Source organism: Mesocricetus auratus, unplaced genomic scaffold (genome assembly GCF_017639785.1).
Source record: "Mesocricetus auratus isolate SY011 unplaced genomic scaffold, BCM_Maur_2.0 Super-Scaffold_100006, whole genome shotgun sequence".
Classification (NCBI taxonomy): domain Eukaryota; kingdom Metazoa; phylum Chordata; class Mammalia; order Rodentia; family Cricetidae; genus Mesocricetus; species Mesocricetus auratus.
In genome coordinates this window covers 65,793,620-65,806,916 of record NW_024429190.1, presented here as the reverse complement: position 1 = coordinate 65,806,916, position 13,297 = coordinate 65,793,620, and positions in this window count along the sequence as shown.

The following is a 13,297-nucleotide window of genomic DNA, read 5'->3' as shown; positions in this document are numbered from 1 at the left end:
ATTTTTTTTCTTAAAACATCATTCATGAAGAAAAGGGAGGTGAAGGAAAATTAAAATGAATTTCATGCATTTACTAGCACTTCACTCTTAAAGTTTGAATACTTTTTAGTTTGGATAAGAAACTGAGTGTATTAATAACCTTCACATAAAAATAGTAAATTATTATTTTTAGAGTTAGTTTTCAAATAGTATTTATTTAGAGTAAGTTTTCCAGCTTCAGGTTTTCCCATAATACTTTTAGGTATCTGTCATCTCAAAGTACAGTTTTCATAAACAGTTCTGCAAAAGGCGATTTTTGTCTCCTGGGGACTTTGACAATGTCTAGAAATATTTTTGTTTTATTATAATTGAGAGGTGAGAGAGACATGTGCACCAGTTGGATAGCGATGAGAGAGAGAGAGAGAGAGAGAGAGAGAGAGAGATGCTGCTGACTAAACCCCCTCTCCTGTAAGTTGCTTGGTTATGGCATTTTAATCATAGAAACAGAGAAATAACTTATACACCTCTCCATCCAGTGGCTCTGACTTTCTACCTCTTCCATAATGGTCCCTGAGCCCTGGGAGTGGGGTCGATAAGCAGCATTCCATTTAAGAAGGTGAAGTTAAAGAGAACTTTCTTGATATGTGATTTAATGCTACATGATGCTATTTTCCCCCCACTTAAAAGCCCTGGGACAAACTGACTCTATGTGGACTAAACAGACCTGGACTCAGACTCTGGATCTGCTTCTTACTAGGTCAAATATCAGATGTGATGACATTTTTAATCATAAAACAACATCCTCTAAGTTATAGGGTTGTGGTGAGGATTAAATGATGCATAGAGTATTGGCAGAAATTACATACAGAACAGAAAAAAAAATCGTTCCTTTTTTTTCCCTGAAGACTCTGGGGTCTCTTTCCAATCCTGGCCCATATTCTCATGTGCTTCCATGATTATGCAAGCTCTCTTTGAGCAGCTGTGGCCAAACAGGAACAACCAGGATCTTGACCCCAGGATGTCTCAGAGAACAAGGGCTGCTTTCAGTCCTATCCACAGTAACCACATAGTCCTCCTGGGAGGAACCAGCCCTTGGCCCCAAGAGGGAGGTAGATGATCCAGGGAGGACTTAGGCAAATAACAATCAAGGCAACCCTGTGACAGCAGCTGTGATAGAGGGCACATGTCCCCAGAGGTTGACAGATAAAGTAAGGGGACAGGGAGAATGGGGAGGCTTTGTCCTTAGAAACAGTTAGTTGTAGGTCCACCTTAATTTCTATACGTGTACCCCTCCTTATTTTTGGGTCTGCCATTTGTCCATGCAGCCATTGAGCTAGCAATTATAATCAGTACCTCTCACGGGATTTGGGTGTGTGACTCCGTGTTATCTAAAGGTGTTTTTGTTTGTTTAACTTTTTTGTTTGTTTTTTGAGACAGGGTAACAGCCTATCTAAAAACCCCAGCTGTCCTGGAACTTACTTTGTAGACCAGGCTGGCATCAAACTCACAGAGATCCTCCTGCCTGTCCTTCCTGAGTGCTGGGATTAAAGGTGTGGACCACCATGCTCATTTATTTTTATTCAGTGTGAGTGTTTGTTTACATATATGTATGTATTTGTGTTACATGCATGCCTGGTGCCCAGAGAAGAGTGTATCAGTTACCCTGGGGAGTTACAGATGACTGTAAGCGGCCATGTGGATGCTGGGACTTGAACCCTCTGGAAGAGAAGACAAAGCTCTTAACTGCTGAGGCCTTTTAAATCTAAAACTTGAATTTCTATTTCATAATTAAAATACAAACACATTTAAGGAGTTTATATACTATTTAAATTAAAATCTCCCTACTCGAATATAAATTTGCTGGGGATAATTTATTTATACTTTGTATCGCCAGTGTTTACCTACATAACTGTCATACTGTTAATATTTTTAAATATATTTCCCAGCACTCAGAAATCAGAGGCAGGCAAAACTCTCTGTGTTTGAGGCCAGCCTGTTTTACACAGTAATATCCAGCCCAGCCAGGGCTACACAGTGAGAAACCCTGTCTTGGGGTCACGGGATATAAAGAAAGATGTTGTAGGATATTTGTACACTGTGTGAAGATATATTGCTGTGATTGATTTAATAAAAAGCTGAATGGCCAATAGCATGGCCAGAGGTATAGGCGGGGCTTCTGGGCATAGAGAGGAAGTAGGAAGAAATAATTGAGGTGCAGAGGAGATGCTAATGAGACATGGAAGGGTTCAGGCATACAGAATGAAAGAAAGGTAAAAAGCACAAGGTGAAATGTAGATTAGTGGAAATGGGTTAAATTAAGTTATAAGAGCTCACTAGGAACAAGCCTAAGCTATAAGCTGAGCTTTCATAATTAATAATAAGTCTCCGTATCATTTGTGAGTTGGCTGACAGGGTAGAGAAAGAATTGTTAAAGAAAGAAAAGTAAATATGTGTTGAGAAATGTTCATGGATGCAACAGTGGCAATAATGTTATGGCGGTAACAACCACTTCCTGATTTGGATATATGGCCCACAACATAGGAAACGCATAGCCAGATATGGTGGCACACGCCTTTAATCCCAGCACTTGAGAGGCAGAGGCAGACAAGTCTAGGCCAGCCTGGCCTACAAAGTGAGTTCCAGGACAGCCAGAGCTGCAGAGAAAACCTGTCTCAGAAAACCAACCAACCAATTAAACAAACAAACAAACAACATCATGGGAAACACATGCCTGTTACTGTAAATCTGACCAAGAACCCATGAATGGGGAGCTCATAGGCCTCAGGAGTGAACCTGCTACTATAGAACACAGTATAAACCTGCCTTCTAAATTTGTATTTCTGTATCCATCCATGAGTGCAGCTCTCAGACCTTATCAGAGAAGTTTCTTTGGGCAGTGAAATGGTGATTAATATGGAAATTCACAACTAGTCAACGTATAGAGAATGAATGTTAGTGGAGTGCTCAGCCATAAATGTGACATACATATCAACACACACACACACACACACACACACACACACACACACACACACACACACACACACAGTGCTCAGGGACCTTTATGGAAGAGGGAGCAGAAAGACTGTGAGAGCAAGAGGGTAGGGAGAACTGGAGTTTTAGTGAGCATAACAGGACCTCTACACTCATAAACCTACAACTATAGTTGCTGCACAAGACCTGCACAAAATAAAGTCAGTCTACATTCTATTCTGGAGAGATCTCATGAGCCCCCACCTCTAACTGAGGCACTGTGGACAGTTGATGGCTCCTCGGGAGGGAAGTTAGTTTTCTTTAAGGTTGTGGCCCCTGGAGGGCAAACCATGCACCCACACATGGTCCCATATTTACAGTATATGGGCAACACCAATTAGACTCGGTGAGTTATTAAATTTGGAGGGGGAAAAAAAGAACACAAAATTAGGAGGTGGATGGTGGATTCTGGGAGGAGGTAGAAAAAGCACTAGAGGCTGGGTGTTGGTGGCTCACACCTTTAATCCCAGCACTTGTGAGGCAGAGGCAGGCAGATCTCTGTGAGTTTGAGGCCCTGGTCTACACAGTGAGTTCCAGTACAACCTCCAAAGCAATACAGAGAAACCCTGTCTCGGAAAAAGAAAGGAAGGAAGGAAAGAAGAAAAGAAAGAAAAAACACTAGAGGATGAATATGATTGAAATATGTTGCATAAAATTCTTAAGTTAAAAAACGCATTGTATTTTAAAAGGTAAAAAAATGGTGCTAGAAAGATGTCTCAGCCTTTAAGAATACTTGCTGCTCTTCCAGAGGACCTGAGTTCAATTCCCGGAACCTATGTCAGACAATTCAAAACAGCCTGTCTATCCAGTTCTGCGGCTTCCAATGCCTCTGCAGGCAGCTGCGCTCTCTCTCTCTCTCTCTCTCTCTCTCTCTCTCTCTCTCTCTCTCTCTCTCTCTGTATCTCTTTCTCTCTGCATCTCTTTCTCTCTGTCTCTGTATCTGTCTCTCACACACACATATTAGGTACCCAAATAAAGTAATCAAATAAAAAAAAAGTATTGCTATTTTACATGGGAAAATATTGCATTGCAGAAATGACTTACCTATACTGAAGTCGGTGAATCACCATAATCTATAATTACTATAGCCTGAGCGCCCATACATGCATGTGTGTGTGTTTTAAAATTATCCAATATGGGGCTGGAGAGATGGTTCAGTGGTTAACATCTGGCTGCTCTTCCAGAGGACCTGAGTTCTATTCCCAGCACCCACATCCTGGTTTATAGCTGTCTGTAGCTCCAGTTCTGGGAGATCTGATGCCATTTTGTGACAAAAACACTAATAAACACAAAATAATAAGATTACCCAATATGATTTTTGGGGTGTGTGTATAAGCTAAGCAAAATAATTATAACATGTTATATAGAATTCTATTCTCTTTCTGGAGAATGTATTTTGTCATAAAATCTTAGTATGTTGGTTTTGCTTTAAAAAATCTTCATATGCTTCTGTATTGTGCAAGAGGGTATACACCATGAATATAAAGGTCAGAACTATGGATTACAGTATTCTCCTTATACCATATTATTTCTGGGAATCGAACTCAGGTCTTAAGGTTTGTCTGCAAGCACTTTTACATGATGAGCCCTGAGCCATCTCACTAGCTCAGTTTCACTTAATAAAAAATATTTTAAATTATGTGTATATAAGCGGGGGTGGGGGGGTGGGAGTCCTGTTCACATCTAGAAGAGGGCATAGGATCCCCAGGAGCTGGAGTTACAACTCATTATAAGTCACTTGACATGGGTGCTCAGAATCAAACCTGGGTCATCCAGAAGAGCAGTATAAGCTCCTCTTAACCCTGAGCCATCTCCAGCCCTATGGAGACTCTTGAAATTGGGCCGAATGTATTTTGCATCACAAGACTGCCAAGAGTCTATAGGTGACAGGGTGGAATATTATGTTTAGAATTAGAATGTCCCTTGAATGTACATCTCTCTCAGCTGTAGAGCTATTTGGGGAGGCTGCGGACTTTTCAGAGGTGGAGTCTGGGTGGTGGAAGCTGGGCGGTAGAGGAGGGCTTTTAGATGTTAGGCCTAGCCCCTGATTCTAGTACCATTCTTTCTTCCCACTGCCATATGGAGAGTCCCCGTCCCATTGTCTCATTACCATGAACGGCGCCATGCCTCCATATTCTGAGGCATCAAGACTGGGAAACCGCAGGTTGCAGATGTAACTAATATACAAGATGACACGAATTACCTTTTTTGGTGTGTTGGAGATCAAACCCAGGGCCTTGTGTGTGCTGTTCAAATACTCTACGCCTGAACTCCCCCTACTCCCTGCCCTAGCTCTGATCAACAGTTTTATGCACATCTAAACTTCAGACACCCAGACTAATGATAGGTAAAGCACTTCATAGCAGCACTGTAATTTTTCTGTGCCACCTAACCAGACAATTACAGCTTTCTGGGGCCATTTGTCTTAAGTCCCGGCTAATGGAATATGAACAGAAATGATTTCTGTCACCATTAGATATTTTCCTTAGAGAAATTAGCATTTGTCATGAACTACACAATGAGACTCTGCCTCAAAAACAAACAGAAATAAGACCCTCAAAATCCGGCCTTCCATTTACATGTTTTTCTTCCTGTGCTCTTAATAGGATGTGAAAGCAAACCTAGCTTGGGCCCAGAGACCAGATCTGTATGTTGAATACAGTAGAACCTTCTTACCAGCCCAGAACGCTCCATATAAGCGAAATGTCTCTCCTGTTTAAGTCATGGTATTTTATTTTATTATTTATTTATTTTTAGTTATTTGGTTTTTTGAGACAGGATTTCTCTATGTAACAGCCCTGGAACTCTCTTTGTAGACCTGGCCTCTAATTCACAGAGATCTACCTGCCTCCACCCCCCCCCCACTCCTAGTGCTAGGATCAAAGGCATGAGCCACCATGCCCGGCTTAAGTTGCTGTATTTTTAAAAAGGTCTTGTTATGACAAGTTTATACGGCATAATAATTAACATATACACAAAATGTTAAGAGTGAACCCACATGATCAGATGATTCTCTTTGCCTTATTTGCTTTCTCTACAAGTTTTTGTTTGCCTATGAAGATCTATGATGTCTGAGATCTGTCAGGCCAGGGTTTACACCTGACATCATATCACATATCCCAGAGGATTACAGAGGCAGCCACATGTCAAAGGGTCATTGGACCTAATTCCTGTTTAAAACACTGTATTAGTTTTGTAACTCGGACTGTCCCCATGCATACATCATCTCAGAGAGAGAGAGTTCAGAGATGGAGACACTGGCTTCCCAAGGATCCCTGGCAAAGAGAGCACTAGCCCCAGAAAAACGTCTGCTGAGTCACTCACTCCTTTACCATCCTCCTGAAGGTCAGGGTTTGGAAACTAAAGCAAGAGTTACTGTCAGGCCACACAAAGAGCAGAGAACCCCACTATCTGCTACTCTATGCCAGTGCCTGGTCCCCTCCATCCTTCTCTCTCATGTGACTGCTGAGATGTTTTTATGTTTTTTTTTTTGAAAGGCTATGTGTTCTATTTGAAATTTAGCTTTGTTTGTCAGACTGGTGGGGAGGCTAGAGTCTGAGTTGCAATAACATTGATGTACTCCACCAGAACAATGAACACTTTGTGCAAGCTCTCTCGACTTCACCAATTATGCTCTTCTCTGAAGTTAGGGGCTGGGGAGATGGCTCAGCAGTTAAGAGCACTGGGTGCCCTTCCAAAGGACCCAGGACCTTCCCAGTACCCACATGGCAACTCACAGCTGTCTGCAACATCAGTTCCAAGATCAAACATCCTCACATACATGCAGGCAAAGCATCAACGCACACAAAAAATAAAATTTAAAAAAGAAAAGTACCGGCCGGGCATGGTGGCACACGCCTTTAATCCCAGCACTTGGGAGGCAGAGGCTGGTGGATCTCTATGAGTTCCAGGCCAGCCTGGTCTACAACGCAAGTTCTAGGAGGACAGCCTCCAAAACAATACAGAGAAACCCTGACTCAAAAAACAAAAACAGCCGGGCGTTGGTGGCGCACACCTTTAATCCCAGCACTCGGGAGGCAGAGGCAGGCGGATCTCTGTGAGTTCGAGGCCAGGCTGGACCGACAGCCTCCAAAACAATACAGAGAAATCCTGTCTCATAAAACCAAAAAAAAAAAAAGAAAAAGAAAACCAAAAAAAAAAAAAAAAACCAGAAGAAGGAGAAGGGGAAGGAGGAGAAGAAGAAGAAGAAAAGTTAAAGCAGTATCTCTTTCATGCAATTAAGTAGAAACAAATCTGGTTTCATATTTCATACTAGGTGCTGGATCATATCTCACTAACTTTCTAGTTAGTTTTGGATTGACTTACTAAGATATTTTAGAAAACTAAACAGATATATTTTTAGGTAGTTTATCTTGATTATATTTAACTGGGTTAGTTACCGCTTGTCAGTCATTGGTGTATCTCTCTCTCTGTCTCTCTGTCTGTCTCTCAGTCTCTGTCTCTGTCTTCCCTCCCAGTAAAATGTGTGGGCTGGAGGGATGGCTAAGTTGTCAAGAGCATATATTACTCTTGCTGAGTACCCAAGTTCTGTTGCCAGCAACTACCTCAGGTGGCTCACAATCACTTGCAATCCACTCCAGGGGATCCCGTGCCCTCTTCTAGACTCCCTGGGCACCTGCACTCACATATATTTACCCATAATTAAAAACAAAATAAGGCCACCTGGAGAGATGGCTCCGAGGTGAAGAGCACAGGCTGCTCTTCTAGAGGTCTTTGATGGGGGAAGTCCTGTGTATATGTCAATAAAGCACTGTTGGCCAATAGGGAAGCAAGATAGGTGGGACTAGGAGTTGAGGAGGACTCTGGGTAGGAGAAATACGGGGAGTCACGATGTAGCCCGCCAGAGAACTAAGATATCCAGAACTTTTCTCCGGTAAGAGAAATACTTAGATGAACAATTATGGGATAAATACTTAAGTCAGAGCTAGCCAGTAAGAAACAAGCAAGGCCAACAGCTTCATAATTAATGCAGCGTCTTGTGTGTTATTTGGGGATTACAATGCAGCAGAGCCCAGGCGACTGGTGGGGAAAAACCAAGAAAAAGGCTTCTCTCAACAGGTCTTGAGTTCAATTCCCAGCAGCCACACGGTGGCTCACAATATCTGTAATGAGATCTGGTGCCCTCTTCTGGAATGCGGGCTTACATGCAGACAGAATACTGTATAAATAAAAAATAAATAATCTTAAAAAACACAAAATAAAGCTTAAGGGGTGGGACATAATCTTAGCTGTACCCAAACTGTTCAAAATTCCAAAGTTCAAAGATGCTTCTAAAACTTAAGGCAAAATCTTAACTGTTTACCCTGTAAAAAACAGGAAACAAGTTACATACTCCCAATCCACAATGACACAAAGCAAATATCCCCATTGTCAAGGGACCAACAGAAGAAAAGCAAGAAAAGACCGAGACCAAAACCCAGCAGGGCAAACAGTGAATTTTGAAGCTCTACGTCTTCTGTCAGAGGTACATGATGTCATCCTGTAAGTGCTTAATGGACTTGAACCGCCCTGTGCCTGCCACACTGCCACCTGTAGCACTGACAGCCTCTCCCATTTAGCATCTATAGCTTTTCTTAGCACACATTTGTGGTCTCCTCAACACTCCAGGGTCCTCACTGCAAGTTAGACTTCACTGTACAATTGTACACGTAGGTTGCTCAGGGGTTCCTTCAAAGGACTCTTTGACCCTGCTACAAATAGCCCGACTTCTTCGGTTTTTCTTAAAAATTTTGTTGAAAACCTCAATGACCCTGTCACTCCTTCAAAACTAGAGCCATGTGGACAGTGCCAGGTTCTGCTGTAGGCATAATGTTTCGTCGGTAGCTTTGGACCATGAGCGCAGCCGCGCCCCCCATGCAGGAACGGCTGGAGCAGGAAGACCTTTTACTTAAGCACACCATCCCCACGCTCTCTTTGTTTAGAGAAAGTTTTTCAAATGCATTTATCTTTCTACATCCCAGAGCCTCCAGTGCATCGGCTCCTACTTCCAGGTTACCTTTCCCTTTTGTGTCAATGCAAAGTGCAGAGGTTAAAGTCAATGTGTACTGTACATGCTGCTCCTTCGACCCAGGGTGACTGAGTGCTTGGTCCTCTGGGGCCATCTTCTGGGAGGCCGAGTGAACAAAGCAATGTGTTTTAGAGAAGTCCGTGAGGAATTTATCCACTAGCTATTTCCGGTTGACGAAGATTTTTGCCACGGCCGCTACTGTTTTTCTGGGTTTCAAGCATCTCATTGTTCCAGGAGAGCTTTGGACAGGAGAGAGATTACAAAACGCAGGCATCAGATGAACTGCGGGAGGGTGGGACCCATGTGAGATGGCGCTGACATAGGTGCTGATGCTGCTCATTACAGCCCCCTCCCGCCCCCCCCTGCCGCCTCCATATTGTTCTGGGTGAGAACAAGTGGCCATAGACCACACTGAAACAGAGAAGGTGTGGTATTTGGGCATTCTTTAAAGCAACATTGCCACCTCCCGCTTCCACTCTTCTTTCCTGACATGGACCTGTTGAAGAGATCACACACTCTACAAAATGTACCCACTCAGAATTTGTCCAGTGGCTTCTCATGAAGTCAGTTAGCTTGTTCTTCTACTCCCGTGCTTCCCATGGACCAGACGTTCAATACAAAGGCGATAAGCAGTGAGAAGGTTCAGCAGGCAAAGGTCCTCACATCCAAGCCTGAAGACCCGAGTTCCATCTCCAGGGCAAACACAGTGGAAGGAGGGAAGGAACTCCTATAAACTGTCCCCTAATACCACTCCCCACACACAAACACTAAACAAATGTAAAGCGATGTAAAAGGCGTATACTGATTCAAGACACACAATCTGCCTAGAAAATGACTAATGATACTATAATTTATCTTGTGCACAGTAGTAAGTACATTATCTTGTCCTACTAGTGATGGCAAAATTGAGAACTGGACTGAAGTAGCACTTTACAACCCTGGCTATAAACATAAATACACAGCATGCTTTAACATGAAGTATGAGGAGTGAATACTTGCATTGTAGGAAAGGGCTGCAGCAAAAGCCCTGCGTAGTTGACTTTGAAGACCTGTGTCTCACTGACCAGAAGAAATTACATGATGCTACAAAAGTCACTGGCAAGTTGGGATCGTGGAGAGAGACGACAATAATAAGACATGATCCTTTCCTTGAATTCATATCTGAACTCTTACATTAAATATTTCATAAGTTGTGTAACACCAAATATACAGAAGGTATAGTATTTTAAATAAGCAGCCAATTAGCATGTTCTTCAGCCATTGAATTGTTACCAAGCATTTAGTATTTAATTAAGAAGCAATTTGATGGGTATGGTGGCCCACACCTTTAATGCTAGGGATCAGGAGGTAGAGGCCTCTGATCTGTTGAGTTCAGGATCAGTTCCATCTGTGTACTCTTTTTTTTTTGTTTTTTGTTGTTTTTTTTTTTTTTTGTTTGTTTTTTTTTTGGTTTTTCGAGACAGGGTTTCTCTGTGGCTTTGGAGGCTGTCCTGGAACTAGCTCTTGTAGACCAGGCTGGCCTCGAACTCAGAGATCCGCCTGCCTCTGCCTCCCGAGTGCTGGGATTAAAGGCATACACCACTAACGCCCGGCTTTTTTTGGTTTTTCAGGGTTTCTCTGTATTGTTTTGGAGGCTGTCGGTCCAGCCTGGCCTCGAACTCACAGAGATCCGCCTGCCTCTGCCTCCCGAGAGCTGGGATTAAAGGCGTGCGCCACCACTGCCCCGCTCCATCTGTGTACTCTTAGGCCAGCCAAGCCCACATAGTGAGACTCTGTCTCCAAACGAAACATCGAAAGAGAGAAAGGAGCCGGGCGTTGGTGGCCCACGCCTTTAATCCCAGCACTTGGGAGGCCTGGTCTACAGAGCGAGTTCCAGGACAGCCTCCAAAGAGATACAGAGAAACCCTGTCTTAAAAAACCAAAAAAAAAAAAAAAAAAAAAAAAAAAAAGAGAGAGAGAGAGAGAGAGAAAGGAAAAGAAATATTTTACTTTATATGCATTTGTGCTTTGCCTGCATGTATATCTGTGCCTGGTGACCTTGGAGGCCAGAAAGGACACTGGGTCCCCTGGAGTTGGAGTTAGAGGCAGTTGTGAGCCACCATGAGGGTGCTGGGAATTTAACTCACGTGCTCTGCATGAGCAGCCATTGCTCTTTTGTACTGAGTCATCTCTCCAGCCCATAAAGGTCTTTTATTCTATCCACTTAAATTTTCCCTTCATTCCTCAAATTCATCTTGAGTACTTTGAACCTTGCGCATCTCACAGGAGATTCAAAAGTCATTTCTTACTCCTCGGACTGGGTTAAGGATATAGGCACACATTGACTCGCTGCAGCTGCCTTCTTCACATGTGTATGAAGGGGCATCTGCACGGCATACACACACTAACAGGTACACACACCACATTACACTCACACACAAGCTGCTGAGGGCCACCCAGAACCTTTGAGTGTCAGCAACACGCTTCATCGGGCATCTGATGTGCCATTTTCCCCTGAACATCTGCCTCAGAGACGCTTCCTAGCGTCTAGCATGAGACGGCTCCCTAGAACAAAGATGGCTGCATGCACCAGCCTGAAGACACTGACTTCCTGTGTCTGTGTGATGTGGGAGTCTTGGTGGTGATGTTAGCTGATGAGACAGCACAGTTAACAACCTTTAAATTTGGCTACATATCAAAAATCTCCCAGAAACCCAACCCGGATTTACCAAAACAAAATAACACAAGAGGGAATCCTGGAACTAGTATGTTGCACAGGTCCTAAAGCATTTAGCTATCCCCTCCCCTACCCCTCCCCCATGCCAATCACTGGGAACCTGGGCATCATCTCTTCTTTCAGGGACCTTTTGCTGGCTGTTCTGTACTTCCTAGGGTCCCTGTGCCAGGATGAAGGCTATCTGATAGGTCATTAACACCTTAACGTGACTTAATGTGCTGTTTCTTCAGAAATGCTAATGGTGGATGTGAGACCTTATTTTAGGTTAGGGTGGGGAGGGGCTGAAGGAAGAAAAGCTTTGCTCCCTGGCCCCACAAATGCCTTAGGGAATCACTTCCTTTTACCCATTGTAAAAATCTGTTCCTCCGTATACAAATCACTGCGCAGAGGTGAATTTCATGATGAGGGTGCAAATGACATCAATGGAAAACGCTAGGCAGCACCTGGAGCTCCACTTGCAAGTCTGATTGAATAACCTTCCCTTCTCCCCCTCGCCCCTCCCTCCCCTCTCCCCCTAATCGTTTTCCTAAGGAATACACGTTTGCTCCTATTGCGACTCTTCAGGTAGACAGAGTCATTATAGGTCAGGGGATATTGTAAAAAGATTAAGCTGGATTAGAATCTTTCAATCATTGTTAATATTATTTTCTTCCCAAACACTTTATTATCCTCTCAGATACCCAAAAGGACCTTTTTTATCTCTCCTCCCCCCACAGCTCTGCTGGCTGCTCTCCCTGGAAGCCTTCCCCAGGTTGCCCTTTCAGGATATGATCTTCAGAGACAGTCCATACAATTTTTGAAATCTATTGAAATCGCTCTCTTGCTTCAGGGCCTGCTTTCCCCTGAGTTACTGCTTTAGCCCTAACTACCTCTGCTCTTTTATCTTTCTATAGTCCTTCCTCAAATCCATTGCATTTCTAAATATAAATCTGGTTTTCCACTTTCTACTTCAATAGACAGTCCATCCATCTTCTTCCAGATAAAATTCAAGTGCTTCAAATATAAAGGTTGAAGATGGCCTCCTATGGCAGAGCACTTAACCAGTGTGACCAAGGCTATGGGTGTGATGCCCAACACTACAAAGAAAAGAAACACACACCCGTGTGTGAGGCCTTTTAATGTTCCTACCTCTGCTAGCCAGTCCCAAATCCCTGCTGTAAACCATTTGAAATTCACCAAATTCTCCAGGTTCTCTTTCAGGGGAGAAAAAAAAAGTTCCCGGGCTTTGAATAGCAAGTCTTTCCTTTATTTTGTTAATCTTTATTTCTTTACAATCCAACTTTGATGTCAACTTCTTGTCATCTTCCATTCCATAAGCATGTGAAATACCCTTCCTTTGAAGTCCCATGGCATCCTAAGGACACTTTATTACAGCAACTAATTACTAACTGCATTCTTCTACAGTTGGCTTCCTATGTGTTTTCCATACTGTGAGAACCTTGAAAGAGAGGACTATATTCACTTACAATTTTTTTTCTACCACAAAATGTGCACATTACCATTTCTGGAAGGAATTATCTCAGAACAGAGAACTCCTGATT